This window comes from Paroedura picta, chromosome 14 (genome assembly GCF_049243985.1).
Source record: "Paroedura picta isolate Pp20150507F chromosome 14, Ppicta_v3.0, whole genome shotgun sequence".
Classification (NCBI taxonomy): Eukaryota; Metazoa; Chordata; class Lepidosauria; order Squamata; family Gekkonidae; genus Paroedura; species Paroedura picta.
The window spans coordinates 1,856,605-1,861,980 of record NC_135382.1 but is presented as its reverse complement, the minus strand read 5'-3'; the positions used below and the strand labels follow the sequence as shown (position 1 = coordinate 1,861,980).

Below are 5,376 nucleotides of genomic sequence, written 5' to 3'. Positions count from 1 at the left end.
AACATTTTTCTTTTGAAATTCTTAAACTGTCTACGGAGTCAATGGTTAGATAGGAGCGGGAGGGGGTTGCCAACTGTACTGGTGAAACTGAGAGAAGAAGAGAGGAGGGGCAACGGAGAAAGATGGGCTAGAGGTGACTGAATGGGTGGAAGGGAGGAGGAAGTGGCTGAGAGGGTAACAGTAGGGAGCAGGCACTAACAGGGTAGGCTGTTACGGAAGGGGAGCAACGCAGGACTGGCGGGAGTAGAAGGCCAAAAAGGAAGGACCTGGATACTGAGTTAGCAAAGAGTGCCGCAGAATTGACTGATTAGAAGGGAACTTGACCCTATAGGGAAATCTGCGGGCCAGACAACTGATGGGGACTCTGTCGAGAACCTCAGGCGACTGCAGCTGTGAAGTCCTTTTGAAATCTCCAACACGGCCAACACCACGACTCGGCATGCAACCAAAAGTTAGTTTATTGAATAAAGGACATACAGACAGATCACCTTGCCCAGGTCACACGCAGAACAGAAGAACTGACCATGACGGAGCGCTGAGGTCAGACCTGGGCTTTCTAGACACATGAGCAGGCTCCCTCCCCCTTTCCCGGAGCCCTGGAGAACCCTTTCCCGGGGGGGGGGGGAGATGTTTGATCCTAGCCAGGTGCAAACACTGGAGACAAGCAGGCTGGGAGCAGCTGGCCATAAGGCTGCATCGGGGCTACACAAATCTACTACCATTTCAAAGGGGCAGGGAACGAGACCACAAATTCCCACTTCCAGGAGGAAGGGATTCTATTTTGCTGGATAATAAACTAAGCTGCTGATAAATGTTTTTCAATGATTCAGCTGTCAGAAAACATTGGTCCGCAAATACATGTCTGTTTTTCCCAATTCCCTGTCATTACCACCACTTTATAGCTCCCCACTATCACTGTCATCAGTCTCATTGACAAATGGTTCTTCCGGAATCTTAGAGGCTTTCCTACAACTCCCAGATATGCAGTTTCTTTTGAAAGACTTGCGGGTATCGACTCTTCACAATCAAGACAAGAGTATCTATTCAGTAAGGTTAATTTTCCTTTAGACTCTGGGGCCTTTCCATTATCATTGTCTTTTAGGAGGAGTAAGGTTTGTTTCCGGAGTCATTCAGTGTCTTTTCTTTCCATTCTAATGAGGTTAGTTTTAGGAGTCTGAGTTTCTGGATCTGAAAGCAGGCAAATTAATTTGTCCAAGTCACAAAGAGGAGACATAGTGGTTAGACTTGTATACAGGAATTTATCCCTGGGGTCTTTAAATAAGGGACAAAATGCAGTGGGGAAAATCCTCCACTGAATTTCCACAAAAGCAGATACACTGCGGCATGCGTTGTTAAAGGTAACGGCCACTGTGAAGCACCGTTGGCATTGTTTGGAAGAATGTGCTTTTGTGTGCCACCAAGAAGGGTTCACAGGTGCTCCTGAGATCACCGTGTCTGCTCCAAAATGCTACAGCAGCTCCCTGCAGGCTCTCAGGCCACCCCAATCCCTGGCCACAGCCACAGAACAGGCACTGCATGCAACTGCAAGGAGGGATGCGAGGGGGTGGGGGGGATCAGGCTCCTGGTTCCTAAAGTCCATCTTTTCAAAGCAGACAGCAGTTGGTCCAAGCTGCTCCTCTCTCCAGGACTGGGGGGGGGGGCTGTCTTAGTCAACTCTGCCCTTGAGGCCAGCCTGTGACCCCTGGCAGGACTGCCTGTCCAGCCCCTGTTCTGAGGGAGGTCGGCTTCAGCCACCTGCCCATGGACAGGGGGTGGGGGGATTAGGCGTTCCCTGTGCAACAGCGAAAGCTCTACTGTGCAGTCAGTCTGTGGGGCTCATCCTGTGCCTGTTTGGACAGGGCTGTGTTCAAAGCCCCCCCCCCCCTCTCCTGGGAAATAGCCTTACCTTTCCGCAGACTATCAGCCTGATCTCGGCAGGGACCTTCCACCCCTGCCACAGTTCTGAGAGGAGTATGTGGATGTTGTTCCGCAGCCCTTCTTCCTGCAAAGGTAGACAGAAAAAGACCACCCATCACCCCGCAACTTCTTTTCCCACCCCATGAAAGAGCTTGCTTCCACCAGCCGCCTTCTCCTTCATGACCCCATGTCTGACCACCTGCTCCTCCTCCAAGAGGCTGTATGACGGCCCAGGAGGGAGTTCAGCAGGAAAGGGCCTCCTACTCGCCTCCACTCCTGGGCCAGGCTCATCACCATATTCCAACACGTGCTGAGGAACTGTATTTCTTGCGCCATTGAGAAATACATGCCAAAAACTGAAACCCAAAGGAAACACTTTTAGAATGCCTCCATTCCAGAGGAAGCAGAAACTGCCCTGGGGTCCATTCCTCTAGAGTAGCTGTCCTTCCTGGACTTCAACCCCTGGAGAGAGGGAAACAGGAGGCAGCTTGGGACAGAAACTCTTCCTCCTGCTCTCCCAAATGCTCCCCCAGGGAGATGGGAGCTGCCTTGGGGCAGAAGCTAATCCTAGCGCATCCTCCTAGTCTCCAAAGACCAGGGGAAGGGAGGGGGAGAGGTCATCCAAAGGGACAGTCCTAGGCCTCCAGCAGAGATCTCCAGATGGTCCCTGATGCGGCTGTGCTACTTGTGTGCTGAAGAGAGGATTGCTGATGCCCTCAGCTCCAGGCCCGCCCACCCTCAGGGTCTCCTTACCTCGCTGCCCCTCACTACACTGTAGAGGTGTGCCTTCCACGGCTGCTTCCTCTGCAGGCACCACAGGAGCGAGGGGCCCTTGCCACGGAGCCCTGGCAGGAAGAGGGCGGAGGTTCCAGCTCAGAGGCCCCACCCCACAAAGGTGCCTCTTCAGTCTCCTCTCGAGTTTTCCCTCTCCCCTATCTGTGGGTGGGTGGCCTCAGGGCCTCCCACCCTCCCTCCCCTCTCTCTCTGAGCAACTCCAAAGGAGCCGTGCAGGACTCCGGCTTTGGCGAGTGAAGGCCCTGTTCTGGGGTACATGGAGGGCCACTTTCGGTGGGGGCTGATGGGGCGGAGCAGGGGCCAAGGGCTCGCAGGGCAATGTCGGACTGAGCCGCAGGGGAGAACGGTCACAGGCTCCACAGATGCAGAGACAGACAGCCCCAAACCAAAGCTGGGCCAGAGGGCCACCAGAAGGGTGTGAGATTGGGGGTTTCTGTGAGAATGAACCCTTCCGTTCTATTCCCTGCATGACTATCCTGCCAGACTTTGTCCATTTTGGACCTCCAAGACCCTATTTGGGCCGGACCAACCACTGGTCAGGGGAATTCAGAGCCATTTTCGGATGCCAGGGGGGGGGGCAGGAATCCTTTTTGATCCTGCTTCAGTTGGCCTAAGCAGTCTCGGACATCCCAGAGCAGTCTTTGCGTGGGACACGTTCGATCAGCTTGTCCCTCTGTGATGGGAGGCATCCTTTGGTCCCCTTCCTTAGAACACAAACGCCTGGGCTCTCCCTTCTTCCTCAGGGGCACTGTTCTGGGGAAACACAGGTGGGGAAGAATTGAGGCTCTCTAGGGCAGGAAGGACCATCTGATGCCGTGGAGCCACAAGAAGGGAATGGGACACAGAACGGAGGACAGCCCAGCGGGCCACAGGCCCCTGTTGCCACCTTGAACTTACTCCACTGTTGCAGCAGCAGCAGCAGGTGGAGCTGGCTGACCGTCTCCTGGGCCCATTCCCAGATGACGAGTTTGGGATCCAGCAAGGAGACCGCCAGCCGTGCCACCAGGCTGCCCAGTTGGGGCTCGGCGGCATTCTAGAGGGAAGAAAAAGAAAAGGCCTCTTTTGCAAAACCTGATGGCTCCCAGGCACTTGGAACCCCCTTCTCTGACCCAAGGATACTGATCCACCCCGTGCAGATCCTTCTTCTCTCCACCAACTCCTTCCCTGCCTTCCTGATTCGGCAGCACTGGCCCTTGGAGCCGGCTCCAGCTGTGGGCTAGAGTGGGTCCAGATACGCACCCGCCACAAGGTGTTTGCAGGGAGCATCCGGTGCTGAGGAAAGGGGAAGGGAGGTAGCATGGGTGGGCGGGCCAGGCCTTCTCTCTCCTCCCTGGATTTCAAGCGCTGCCACCTCAGTCTTGGGGACCCGGAATGCCCACGACAGAGAGATCAGCTCTGCATCTCAACTGCAGGGCTTCTCAACGTCTCTCCCCATGCTCGAGATAGGGAGCCCCTCGCCAGTCTCCAGAGCGATCGTGGGCACTCTCAAGGATGCTCCTTGCCTTTCTCAGCTTCTCGCCCAGGGAGGACTTCCTCCTCGGCCAGGCCGAGGAATCTCAAGAGGGCCACAGCCAACTCCTGCAGCCTCCTTTAGGAGATTTCTGAGCTGCGCTTTGGGCACAGAACCGTGCAAGTGACTCAGGGATGGCCCTCTTCCTTCCATGTCTTTGGGACTCCCTCCGGATCCCAGCCAGCAGGTGTGCTGGGGGCAATCACCTGAAAGGAGGGTAGGTCCCAGGCAAAACGCAGGAGGGAGTTGCAGAGGGAGGCCGCCTGGGCGCGCACCTCCACCAGGTGGCAAGTGGTGGGGGCCTCCTTTATCAGCCAACATCCCCTCCAGGGCCTGCAAGACAGATGGGGAGGGACAAGTGGGCAGTGGGAGAAAAGGCCTGCAGGCCCCATCAGTCGCAGCACATCAACTCTCTGGGGCCTCTCCCTGACTGAGACTGTTCTTTCGATTAAAACTTCCCCATACCTGTGAGCCAAAGGCCAATGTATATATTGTTTAAATTTTGTCAAGAATAGATCCTAGTGAAGAACTTCACCAGCAAATATTAAGTTGAAAAACAACCACTGATCACAACCACGGATGGGGGAAGGAGAGCCTGGGGTTTCCTCCTGTGGGGCTGGCAAGCCCCGTCCCCAGAAACTCAGGGGTCAGTTGTTGGACTCCACTGGCCACAAGGACCCCCTTGAACAGTCCCAGGGGGCTCCCTCTCCCCAAGCAAGGAAGTCTCTGCACAAGCCGCTGCCCCATGCCACTGCCCTGGCAGGGGTGGGCACAAGGAAGCATTCCCAGGAGGAGACAAGCCCCCCCAGGTGACGCAGGAGTCACAAGGAATCCCTTGCCCCTCTATCTGCCCCTTCCGCCCCACCTGAGCCCACACAGGAGAGCCCGGAGGGTTCTGGACAGAGGAGGAGGTATCGTGCATAGCAGAGGTGTCCAGAGCAGGGGGAGAATCAAAACAGCCTAAAACCATCCCCCCACCCGCAGGGCGAGCCCATCCGCCAAGTTTCCACAGCAATCCCCAGGGGACTGGGGCATCTCCTCACCTGGTGCCTCCGGCTGGTAATCCAACTCTGTGGGCAGAGGGCCGATCTGATTATATCCTCTGCCTAGGAGGGAGCATAGGCCTCGTGCCCTGGAAGAGACAAGGGAAGATC

The 5,376-nt window shown here is 55.8% G+C and overlaps 1 long non-coding RNA gene across 1 annotated transcript; it reads right to left on the bottom strand.

Moving 5' to 3' along the window:
* On the bottom strand, positions 1-3,747 carry LOC143823689 (uncharacterized). The gene is made up of 3 exons (XR_013226557.1): positions 3,610-3,747; positions 1,907-2,002; positions 1-1,188 (listed from the first exon to the last, which is right to left on the bottom strand). It is a non-coding gene; the product is annotated as an uncharacterized LOC143823689 (long non-coding RNA).
* Positions 3,748-5,376: the final 1,629 nt, after the last annotated feature.